This window comes from Papilio polytes, unplaced genomic scaffold (assembly GCF_000836215.1).
Source record: "Papilio polytes unplaced genomic scaffold, Ppol_1.0 DF823934.1, whole genome shotgun sequence".
Lineage (NCBI taxonomy): Eukaryota > Metazoa > Arthropoda > Insecta > Lepidoptera > Papilionidae > Papilio > Papilio polytes.
In genome coordinates this window covers 1,401,454-1,415,581 of record NW_013525270.1, presented here as the reverse complement: position 1 = coordinate 1,415,581, position 14,128 = coordinate 1,401,454, and positions in this window count along the sequence as shown.

Genomic DNA, 14,128 nt, shown 5'->3' with positions numbered 1-14,128 from the left:
CGGGCGAAGTCGCGCGCAAAGGCTTGTTATTTATAAAACGTAAGTCTTTTGATTTAAGAAGGCTTATAGATCGTAGAATATTAACTATAAGTTGTCTATAAAATAAATCTAGAATACGTTGCATTACAACTAGTATTGTAATAAAAAAATGATAATTAAAATTATGTAAATAACTTAACATCTGTTCTATTATATTCTGAAAATAAACATAAAAAATCGCTTTATACCACATATGGATTGATCTTTATTAACAAAGGCAACACAACAAAGCTTAACTAAACTAAACTTTCACACATGTACGAGTACGAGTATATCTACTTGGTAGTTGGTGAAACCTCGCAGCCCAATGTTTCATTAGGCGCGCTCCACTAATCCGACCAGTGAGAGCAACGTGTCGTTATAGATCAACGTTACGAACCCTTTACAACACAATCGTGCGCTGCCTGATAAAATATCTATTAGATAAAGGCTCAGTGGCTGACTACATCAGATTTCAGTTCGAATCCACAGTAATCATTAATCTTCGTATTAACATATGTCATTCTCGAGAGTTTTAGGTAGATTTAGACAAAAATGCGATAAACAGCAAGTGGTATTCTTTGAAATGATGGCACACACTAACTAAAATAACTAAGTTTTACATGACATCTAAAACATTTTTGTAGGGGAAGCGAGACTCGGATTTTTTTTTACATTCCATATTTTTCATAGGTCAATTTTAGATATATAAAAATTTGATTTGCCTCGATATCAATTGCTGTTTTAGCATTTAGTAGATAAATAATATTATAAGATCGCATTTGAAACAGGAAACACCCCGTATAATCTAAACGAAATGAATAATCAATGCTGAACTTAATTAAATATCCGATATTAGATTTATTAAATAGTGGCGTGTAATATCCGTTCTTAGATATGTAATACCCATTATTTATGATATTATGATACAATAATATGTCTTAGTGGCTTTACATTAATTACGCATGAGTGACGTAAGGCCTGTTTGCGTAGTCAGTGTCAGCTCTTTTTCATTAGAAAATGTATTAATTATGGGGGCTAAAAACAATTCTTTTCAGACTTTTAATCATTACTAGTTAAACATCGAAGCACGTCGAGCTCTGTTCATGTACTGAATACATTCAACGCCACAAAGTTGACACGTCGCAAAAGCGAGAGTGCAACCGACCGGCTTGCAATTAAATCAGTAATTAATGAGAGCTCACAACACGTAGGTAATTAACAAACATCTACACGTCGCTACTGGCCAATTGTTCTCTTAAATTACTGAGAAATCATTCGAGTCTCGTAAATATTCGAAAGGATTGGCCGCCGGCCAAGTAACCGTTTATCGGTGTCCGGGAACAACTTAGATGTCTGAATTTGAAACACTCAAATTAGTTAAGTTTAATATTCTATGATAGTTGTTGCGGTTCAAAAGTAAATGGCAATAATTTATGCCACTAATAGTAGCTATTTAAAATAATAGTGTGATCAGAAAGTGATAAAGGTTAATTATTGTCACAGCTTCCCTTTTTTTATTTAAACAAAACTCAATGAAATTTTCGATTATGCCTTCTAAAATAAGTCCCTATACTGGCCTAAAACCTTGCATAGACCCGGCACAAACTTGTATAATTAGTTTTTTTCGGTTGTCAATAATATTTGATCATTAAATCATACCAATACTTATATTATAAATGTGAAAGTTTAGATGGATAGATGGATGGATGGATGTTTGTTAGAGGTTGTAGCCTAAACGGCTTAACGGATTTCGATGAAATTTGGCATAGGTGGCGAGGATAGTCTGGAAGAACCCATAGCTACTCGCTTTTGTTTTATTTATTCTACGCTGACAGAGTCGCGCGCGAAAGCTAGTGATGGTATAAATGTTGAATATAAGATTGTAAATTAAAACGAAAAAAACGTATTTGCTATCATGATATTATCATTACCGCACGATGTTTGGAACATAAATGAATATTAATCGCAATGTATACTTAATGAACTACCGTACCAACTTCACTAATTCATCAAATTATGACATGTCTAATTTCTATTAAGTAATACGTCTCCATTTCCGAGATTTCTAAACTCGAAACTAATTTAGTTGGTATCACTAACAGTTAACTAACTCTTTGGATCGAAACAAAGACTGTTCCCTGTAGTTGGAACGAGCTCTGGGAACCGAGGCCGGGGCAATAAGGAAATCGTTCGGAGCCAATCCCGGGACGCTCGAGGACGTCTCATGGGGCGCTCTAACATCGACACTCGCTCGCCTTAATGACCGCACGCTGGTATTATTAAGCAATTGGCAACACGTATTTATTGTCTATACTTCAGGTACTTTCCGCTATCGATTAGATTGCTTTCTTAAAACATAAAATGACTATAAACATCTTGGGAATGAAAATTTACTGACCGTATAAAGATATTTTAGCCATATAAATAAAATCAATGTTTGTTTATCCTCTCTGCGTTCTTAAACCAAGGTATAAATAAACTGAACACCTCTGTATTCTGAGATGACGTTCACTTTGCATTTTCTTGTTAAAAAAGTTATGCTTGCAATATGTTGTTTTTGTAAGAACTCGCCTACGTGTAAGGCTTTTAATTAATGCAGTTTCTCCTGCAAATGGGTTATTTTTTATTTTAATGTAAAATACATTTAACACCAGGAAAAAGGTCTAACATGAAAATAAAATGGACTTGTAATTTTTCATCAAAATAATTTTCTAATAAGTTTTCTTCATATTATTAGGAACTGCAAAATTATTTCCGTTGTTGCATTACTAGCAATAATGTTGCATTGATTTTTGATTTGTTTAAATATTTGCAAAGACGTAAGAAAGGACGTTTGATTTGCGGTAGGAAGGTATAAGCGTCTATTCTGTGTAGATCTACAGTGTGATTTCCTAAAGCGCATGGTAATGTGCCCCTCACGTATTCCTACAGCTAGCCACAACAATGTGTAAGGCTCTTTAGACTTAAGGAGTGTCTCCTTAATATATATTCACTGTTCCTCATAAACTATTTGCGTTTAATGCAACGACTATTCAATGGACTCAGATGTTTGAAAGCGTATGGTGAATTCTGATTTATTACTAAAATGCTTCTGTAAAAAATTATTTTTTTATTTTATTTTAATAAAAATTGGTAAATACATAATGTTATGCCTTCCTTAACAATGGAACTAGATATATGACGTATGCACAAAATACCCGCATTTTAGTAATTTATCAAAAATAAAGTAATTCTTTTTCTCATGTAATAAAAGTTTAAATTTCTTTGTATTATTGAATATTAATGATGTATCTTGCGTAAATTATGCAAAAAAGTAGCAATTTATATCGTCCGATTGATTTTCTCAACAATTTACATATACGGTCAACGACTTTGAATAAATTTACATATAGTGAGTAAAAAAGCATTGTATATTGAAGCTTCTGTTGAATTTAACGCTGATAAACTTCTTACTAGATATGTTTCCAGCAGTTACTAGCATTTGCTAGCTACTTTAACCGTACGATATTACAAAATACTTTTCAAATAATCACATAGAAAACAGGCGTGAACTGGAAGCAATTCCGCGTTTCGTCTGATGAGTGTGGTGCCGGAGGCCTAATTTTAGTCCCTTTCCCTTTCCACTCTGTTCTTAACAGGAAAGGATGGGAAGGAAAAGTGGATTTGACGGTAGAGGAGACGCCTAGGAAGGGGAAATGTCCTCTTTATGTGCGTCTCCTCCGTCGATCAAGAGTGGGCAACGCATCTGCAATTGCGGATGTTTATGGGCGGCGGTCGTTTTCCATTTCAGTGGATTCAGGTGGCCGCTTGCTCGTTTGCCAACTTATAGTTATTATTAAAAAAAATCTGTTTTCCATACAATGTTCTACATTTACGTCAAATTTCATCGATGTTAGCCGATTTATGGTTACGTGCTTACAAGCAACTACACTTACATATATTTAAGTTTTTTTAATATTAAAAGTATGACAAAAGCTGTCCATTAAAATATAGAATAATAAATGTTGATATAGATTTTGTATAAATCGTAATTAGATTTGAATTCCGTCTTCATTTCCCATTAACTGGAATTCCTTGTTGATTATTCCCCACTGTATTCAAAGTTTCAAATCCAAGTTCGGTGTTAGACGCTGTCGTCTCAATGGCATTGACTTAAATTATCTGTGCGGACAGCGGCGCCCGGACTGATGTATAGTAGACACAACGACAGACTTACTTAACGTTTAACCAAATATATTAAACTTCGACGTAGCTAATAAATTAGAATCTAAAAATAGAAAGGGTTTATTTACATATGACATTTGTTATGCATTATAAATTATATATTAAAAGGTAAACTATTAATTTTAACTAATATTATAAATGCGAAAGTTTAGATGGATGGATAAACAAATCCCTATGAAATTTTACATAGATGTTAACAGAGATACTTTACTTACTTACTTACTATAAGTAGTACTTTTGTTTCTTTTTTGTACGCAAACGGATTCGTGAGTGAAAGCTAGTATTACTTAAGTAGAATAATAGATGAAAATAATAGCTCACTAAGATTGTAGCAAAAAAACAAAAGAAATATCAAATTAGCATAACGATTAAAACAAAAAAATAAGAGCCTAACTATAAAAGTGTTTAAATGAAGACAGTAAAGTAATTAAGACTCGAAAGCAATTAGTTCTCGAGTATTCGATTTAATCTAATAATTATCTATGTCAATTAATTTATTGTTTGCGTTCAATTAACAGAGAGCGAGTATTGATGATAATTTCATCATACAACGAACAGATATAGTCGTGAAACATTGTATCAGTCAATTGCGTTATTGCTTTAAGTTAACACTTAACACCTACGCTAATGTCTGTCACAACCGAAACAATGGGATTATTTAGACGTCGTCTTTTAGAACTGACAGGAACAACCTGAAAAGAAAACAATGAGAAAATTAACAATGAAATTATAATACGATTTAAAATTTGAATTTCACTAAAATATTGTATTTAAAGAGTTTTAACTAATAGCTTTCACCCGCGACTCGTTCCGCGAGGAATTTAAAAAATAAATAAAGTGTTTTTCTGTCTTTGTCATGCCTATGTGTTCTTCCAAACTATGCTCTAAAGCTGTGCCAAATTTTATAGAGATCTATTCAGCCGTTTAGGCTACAAACGCTAACAAACATCCATCCATCGTAACTTTCGCATTTATTATATTTATATGATTACAATAAAGTAAGTATTACTGGTCTTTCTATTTTACCCCAAACACTGGTATGTATTACGTTTATAAAAAGGTTAAATTGTAATTTAGAAATCAGATGTTTTACAATATTTTTTAATTCAAAATGTAATATGATTTAATAAGGCATTGCTAAGTCCAGCTGCAGTTGCAATAATGTGCAAGTCCTTGATATCTCGACTACTTACTAACAATCGCTTTGGCCAATAAACATTACAAACTCAGTTTGGCGCCAGCGTCGAGAGCAAACCATTAACGTTCCAATTTGAATATCGCTTGCACTCCGACTTCTACTCTAGTGATGTACTATAAACTAACTACATTTATCTAATTATTATTATCTACCAACACAGTTTAGTATCGCTAATCCTTTGAACCTTTAATCCCTGCATGCAGTATTTAAATCTTACCAACGTTGAAACTTGAAACTGCATCGTAAATGAGAAAACCCTTTTGACTACATTCTCACAATAAATTAAACACGCTAGTGTGTGCATTATCATCAGCCAGAAGATTCCGCTATTTACATCGACAATACCACTCGGAGTGAGAGCAACACTAATGTAAGTACAATTCATATTGCATGTCCAGTACTGCACCGCCCACGGCGAGCTAACTCCGCGATGGTTCAAAATGTTCTCCTACAACAGTTCAAACAGACTCATATTCAAGACACGTTTACTCAAATTTCAATCTTATATCAACAGCAATAAGAGCCTTTTTAAATTAATTAAATGCTATGTTAATTCCTTATGATTTCAAAACACCGTCTTAGGAGCATGGCACAAAAATATAAGACAATTGCATAAGTATCAAGACCCTGGCTCTCCTTAAGAGTCAGGCGCTGACCTCAAAGTAACAAGACAATGGAATTCAATGTTTGTAGACGAAGATTCTTTAAGCATCTGAAAAGTACTTGATGTTAAATAACATTACTGGTCTTGTAAAAAATAGATTTAATGTATATAGCTTGTAAACCAATTAAAAAATTGTGTTTAACAATCTTGAAGAGATTTTAAATCTTAGATGTAGAATATTGTTGAGTCCTGAGCTTCATATGATGTCTTTTAAAATGCCGTTAAATCAGAATTTAAAATTTTCTATTCCCATTGTCATAGCAACGAAGCTTAAAATGTGAAACGAATATTATACCGGACAAAAAATTAATCCAGATTAACATGCGGCCTTCCTTATCCTTTATAACAATGCCAAGAGGACTCTAAGAAATGAGAACACGGTTACGCTTTTAGGATGAATACTTTAAAAAATGACGTCACCCATCTTCTATAGACATCTAATCTTTAAACGAGATAAGATGTCGTAAAATTAGTGAAATGTGATAATTTTGAAAAGATTCCTGTCATTTTTATATATATACATTGCGATGAAAGACCATGATCTAGCTTCTATATATAATTGACTTATCTTTTAATTTTACTAATTCTATTATAATAATATTGTAAATGCGAAAGTTTATTAGACTATATAGGCTAAACCGCTGATCTCTACGTAAATTGGAATAAATGTAGATGATAATCTGGAAGACCACATGAGCTACTTATTATTATCCCACGCGGACAAAGTCGCCGGCTAAACCTAGTTAAAAATGACGTTCGTTATTTAAAATAGATTGGAACGTTACAGAGTGATTCGAATATAATCCATCGACATAAATACGCTAATAATTATAATTTAGCAGGTAGATCTCTGTATCAAGTATCATATAAATTTAACAGCCAATATATGTTGTATAATCCAGGTCTTGCTACAAAGATACCCCCCTTGTTGCGTGACTCCTTACATTTGTAAACTTCGCTATAGCCTATCCTGGCAGAGATAACATAAACAAGGGACTAGTTAGTTAAACTACATTCGTTTTGCTTAATTAAAACATTGTTTCATAGTAACATTTTGGATTGAATTAGTGGCGCAAATAAGTCGAACGGTCACGACTCATAGAAACAGCCGAACAAGCAATCGATTGTAGGTTAGATAAGCTATCATGTTCCGCAGAATTTCGGTGAACGATGTAAGGATTTGATAACAGTTGTTAACCAACTCTGTATAATTAAACCTGGCTATTTCATACGAGTTATGTTACTAACTTCAGGCGTTAATTAAATCATCCTTCTTTGAATAGTTTAGTTATATAATAATAGTAAAGAGCTCTATTAAGGTTATTTAAATTGTTTTAGAAATGATTTAGTTTTTATTATTAATCTTTAGGAGAATAATGTTGAATATGCGATAGTTTTTTACACATTTGTGGATTAGGGTTTAATTCAAATGTTTTAGATTTTATAAATAAACACACAACCGGAATATTAACACGAGAATTTAAAAATAAATGAGGGACCCGCTCAATCGAGTCGCTTTGAAAATCTCAATTTTGTAGTTGGTTCACTTTAGCTTTTTATTAAACTATCGACTTGCTCTGACTTTGCACTGGCTATGTTAATAACGGTCGATATTAAGATCCTAACGTTCAAGATTATCCAAATTAAACTATTAATATCGGCTTAGTTAATAATAGCAAATTTCAGAGTTTATCCAGGACACAAACATTTTTTTTTAACTTTATAATATCAACAACTCTGTTTTTGTAATACAATTGTAATGCTCATAAATTTGGAAGTCCCGTAATACGTCCAACTATTACATTAAAGTGGTGATTTACTTGAGAGGACTGTACAGTTACAAAAAGAGAGGTCGGTAATGGGCCGTTTCTCACTAAACTGCTCCTAAGAGGTCTCCACTAATGTAACATAAAAGTTAAACGTAAGATAAGTTTTTGTTTTTATTTCGACGAGATGAAGACCGGCGTCTTAACTGCGGTAAATGAACATTTGCGTGAAGTTAATTCTTACAATTTATATCTATTACCGTAGCCGCATTAACTGTGCAACTTTTTGCGATACGAACTCCTAGTGGAGTTTTACTTCATTCATCTTTTGAAGATTGAAACATGCTGTTGGTAATTTTACTAACATTGCGTTTAAAATGCATTTTTAAATTAACTGTTATTTTCTCTATCACTTTTTTTTTAATGTGTTCTTTCAAAGTGTACTTCTTACAATCTTCTTAATCTTATTATAATATAACAAATAAGACAGTGGATGAATGGATGGATGTTTCTTAATACGTATCTTCAGAATGGCTAATTGTATCTCGATGAAATTTGGCATACATCTGATAGTAGTTTCTGGAAGAACACATAGACTACTAGTAAAGTTTTATTTTTAATTCCGCACTACAAACTTGCGGGTGACAGTTAACTTTAAATAAGAAGATATATTTGTAAAATTATTTTTCAATATTTCATCACAATCTTTGTTGAGAAAGATTTATTAGCTTTTAACAGATAAGAAAGATGTATTATATTATCTATTATTTCAATTCTTGATCCCGAACATTTACAACAGGAAACGAAATGGAAAGACATAAAAATATTTGAGGGTGAAATGAGAGCGAGACTCGATCTAAAAGCGTATCGTTTGACGGTATCTTAATGGATTCTACGTTGCTTTAGGCATCAAAAAATGTTGGAAAGAAATGCGATGAACGAACCAATGCTTTAGCAAACCGCGATCAAGTTTTATGAATATAAAGTGACAAGAATACTTTCAGCACTGAATTTGACACATTTTGTTTTCTGTTTGACAAAATTATAAGTTTTCGACAGTAATTTGTTTTTAAAATGTTACATTTAACTCACCTACGTGTATCGAATAAAAAGGAAGAAAAATCGCTTCTACAATTTCTTGTAGTTTTTCTCCGAAATTACATCATAGAAGTACAATCAAGAGAATGTATTTTTTTGTTTAATTTATTAATTTTTACCAAAACAAACTTAATATTAGGACCACAACATTCCATACAATCATATAAACAAATACTTCTTGATGTTTCTTACGACTATTTAATAAAACTCCTAAATAATTTGACTCTGTGCACCCATAAAGGGAACAGGAACTAAACTAAACATGGCCTTTTATGTGTTTGTGTAGGATGATAATTTATTTCATCGCAGCTTGAGTTTAAATTCTAAATATTTTTGTATAATAATGTGATTATTCTAAAACGAGAAACACTAAAAATAAATAGTACGTAAGTGAATATTTTGTTAAACAGAATTTGTAAATGAATTTATCACATTTAAAGTTGACATGTGAATGTTATATTAAAACAAAACCTTACTCTAACAAAAATACTTGGTCATAGAAATATTATTTATTTAAAAAGAAAAAAATTGAATTCAATTGGAATTCAGTCATTCGCACGGGCGTACGATGGTGTTCCATAAATATATACATTATTCAATTACGTCTCAAGACAGATTATGATCTTCGTTGTTTTATTTTCCGTTCACACATAAGGGTAGGTTGTATGCGATCTGACCATATCAATACACGAACAATGTCTATCGCTTTCGCTGATCTATTCCCTACGATAAAGACTTTGAAAGCATTGCATCGATCACTGTTAATAGGCGATGTAACAAAACATTGTTACTTTCGAACAGGATTTATCCCATAGTCCTAGCGATCCGTGCTCCGAACAACTCCGACTTTAGTTGTACAAACTGGTTTGAACAAACAATAGTAAGCGATATACGATTCTTGGCACTGCCCGGCGCCAATTTAACTTATTGTACTATGAATAATCAGCTCCCTTTTATCATAAGAGTTATGTTCGAGCGTATTGAATGTGTTTGTGATATTCATTTATAATGAACCATAAAGCACATAACTCAGAACGGTGTGTTATTAGTTCCTGGTTACTTGCTTCTGTGCATGTAAGGTATGGAACTAGGTGTTGTTCTCTTACACGAATTGTCAATTTCTAACAATTTTAGTTATACAAAAGACGTCGATGCTCACACCATAGTCAATTGTTTTGTACTTATGCACTTTTATATAATCTGTCTGTTATGTTCTTGAGACAGATCGTAGAATAACTTGTTGAATTGTTGTTTTAAAATCACTTTGAAGGAATTCAAAGTCTACAATTACATTACGAGATCCGTGTTGAAGGAGTCGTGAGGAGAGCAACGTGTCTGAGAACGATATTGAAAAGCATAGTAAATCTAACAGTTGAGCGGCGTATCGGACTTCCGAGAGGCTTGCAAACGTGTGTAAATGTACATTACGAAATTTATCCTGTTCCAGTTGTTTGATCGACCTCGTCTATTTGAGACCTTACATATATTTAGTAGGATAAAACTTAACAAATAAAAAGTATCAAGCCAGAAGTTATGTTCTGAAATCTATGGTAATTTGTGTTAGAATTCCTTATCCCAATCAAAAACACGCAGGCAAATTTGAAAACCTCTTGATCAATCTTGAAAAAGTTGGTCTTAAAGATTTCTATTAATGCTGCATGTTCTGTATTAATTATGAGTATAAACTGACTATTTGACCTGATAGCCTTAGTGTAACTAAATCATAATAGTTCACTAGCGCCCTCGCTTTTTTCTATGTCCATGTGGGTTTCAAATCTTTATTGTCAAAACCCATACATGCGCCTCTCATCGGGCTAGACATTCTTGTTTGACTATAGATTAGATATTGTTTGTATCAGAATAACATAGTTCCTTCTTTTGTTTTCCAACAAGCGAGAAAGATTTATTATATTGTCAATGATATCATTTAAATGCATACATCACATTATCATCATCACATTTACCAAGTCATCGTCACGGCACCCGAGCAACAAGCTGTCTGCCGATGACATCGAGTAGTTTTGAGGCGCCGTATGATTGAGTACGGGCATAAGTGTTAATAGAATAAAAACATCATCAAACAAACACACCTACCATAACATGTTTCACACATCATGACATGAAGATTATTCATTATTCAAAACTGGTTTCAATGCATTTGGAGAAGGAAGTTTGAGATTTTGAACCCTAAATTATTCAATTGACTTCAAAATCAAGCTTAACTTCTTCAATTATTTTATACTAGCTTATGCCCGTGACTTTTTCCGTGTGGAATTAAAAAAACAGAAAGCGGCCTTTTTATTCTTCCAGACTATCTTCTACATCTATGTCAAATTTCATCGAGAGCCGTTTAGCAGTTTAAGTCACAATATCTAAAAAATATTCATCCATTTATCCATCTAAACTTTTGCATTATGTAAAAATGTAAATTTTAATTTTTTGTAATTTTGAGGTTGTTTAATAGAGAAAATCGTTCAAATGTCCCTTACATACTCTTCTAAAGCTTATAAGCCTGGTTATAGGTTATGCTACGTTTGAAGTTTAAATTCCTACACCTCGCTATATCTATTGTTAGCAGCATTTGTTACTTTAAGAGAATTCTTTTTATTATTTACGATTGGACGTGGAAGGGTTTGTTGGTCTTTTTGTTGTAAAAAGTAATTACGAGTCACGATCGCGGACAGCGGAGCGGGTGCATGCTGAGATTAATTGAATTCTTAGGTGTGAAGTGCTACAGAGCGTCTGTTAAACGTGAACACATTTAAAAAGAGAACTCTCATTGATCGAGGTTAGACAAGCTCACTTGTTTGTTAACATTTAAAAAAAGTAAAATTGAATTACGACCTCTTTAATTCAATGTACTCGTAAAAACAAAGTACAATCGAACTATGTTTTAAAATGTTAAGAGATGACTAAAAGGGTTTAATAATGTTTGTTAAATAGATACAATACGCACTTAGAAATGGTGACATCATAATTGATCATAACATTATACTTACTTCCCCTCTATCCATTAATGAATGTAAACACCTTTGCAAGTATTATCGAATAACACCGTCCTTAACATTCTTTAGTATAGTTTTAATATAGTTTATATATTTTCCAATAGGATGTCCCCTATGGACACCCACACATGCTAGGAATGTCAATTGAAAAGGACAATATACAGTCTTTAAAGAATTGTACTCAATGTATACAAGTGATAGAATCTCTGTGGAAACCCAAAGTACCTGGAAATGTATTTTAATAAAAATAACATTTAGTGTTACAAATAAGTTTATTCTTCTTCTATCTTCGCCTTTTCCAAGTTATTTGGGGTCGGCCTTTCTTATCCTAAGTCTTGGACAAGGAATAAAGAATTGGCTATTGGTTTTACGGCCAGTTGCCAACTGTCGCCAAGGTGTAACCCTCTTGGAGGGCTTGTGGGTCGCCGTTGACCTAAAGGTTCTTCCGCCGCCTCCACTACTGAGTACTCCAACCCAACACTGAGCACGCCAGCCTCGCCATATGTCAGAGAAACCTGCAGACGGGGTTTGGTTACTGAGTTGTTTGTTCCTCTTTATTTACAAATAAGTTTATATAAAACACAAAATATAGAACAAGTTTGTGGACATTTACAATCTTGTATTGGTATTTAAGATAGCTATCTGTACATCCTTTTTAATAACATCCGCGTTTGTTGAAAATAATCCTGTTAACAAGTTCTAAACAAATTGGCTTCATGAATAAAGTAACGAACGATAACTCACTAGCACAAAATGCAAACAAGATTTACGCCCTCAATCAGTCTTTTAAATTGATGTACTGCAACGAATAGCCTGCAGATATTTCAATATTCCATAAAAGAAAACCATTTATTCAAGAATAGTAGACTCCGACTTGCCTTCATATTCCGCGGTCGTAACAAAGACTCAAGGATCAAGGTATGACCTCTGTGAATGCGGCGCGCCGAGAAAACATCGAAGAAAAAAAAGTGCGCTCACGAGCACGCAAATGTAATCGAAATAACGTAACTCTGGCCGCAAGGTCCCGCGGAATGAGATACGGCCGTTTGATTAGCCATTGTCGGGCAACGACGCGACCGACGACCGAGTCACGTCGGACCCTTTTGATATTTACCACACAAAAAAATGCACCACTAACAAGAAATAGTGAAAACAACCAGCCCAGGTACAAAACCTAATGCATTATTCACTAAGCGTATAGTTATGTGGAGAATGCTCTGATTGAAAAAAATGCAGTAAACAATTTTTGCATCAATATTTATGCAATTAAGAAAAAATAGTTTAATCGCCAGGTATACGACGACATATAGCTTAATTACGGAGCTGTAATATGGTACATTAATCAATATTGTTCTCGGCGATTATAGACGCCAAGAACAACATAATAACCGATAGCTTTTTACGTTTTAACATTCAGATTTAATTGGTCGGCTGTGATTTGTGGGCAGGAGTGCTTAAGACAAGCCATTTATTTTCTTGATTATGATTTAGGGTTTACTAGAAAGGGTACGCACCCTTTTATTGTCCTTTCGCGTTCTTTTACAGCGAGGTTGATTATAAGTCACGCGTGTACTCCTAAATGTATAAAACTTCGAAGGCAACTAATTGCTATAGGAGGTGGGCGCACGCGCGCCCCATGTAACACACGCGATATGAAGATTTTACGCTAACTACTATAAAACGTAATATGACTTTGTAACTTCGTCTCGTGAAAGTTTAAATTGAATCTCAGTTTTTCCGATCAAAATTTGAATATATCTCCTCTTAAGTAGCGAGAGCAACTTTATTTAACTGAAGTTAGTGGCGTTTTTAAACTTTTCGTGTAAAATGTAATTAAAATACAATTCCGTTCTCTCTACCACAACTTATATAATTTTAAGATTCTCATACTTATAAATATGAAAGTAAATAAAAGTCAAACCATACTTGTATTATATTAAGCTTAAGCAAGCAAATAGAAAAGGACAGCCTTATGGTCTCACAAATTCAATTATTCGCAACTTTTAAGGTTCGCATAATCTAGCCATGAAAAGTGGCCTGCCAAGTCTTACGATAAAACGTGCAATAAGAAACGACAGTGCATCTATAAGTTTTCATGCGTGTATAGCTCGTCTGACTCGTATAGGCTAGGTACCTTGGCGTCCGGCGACCG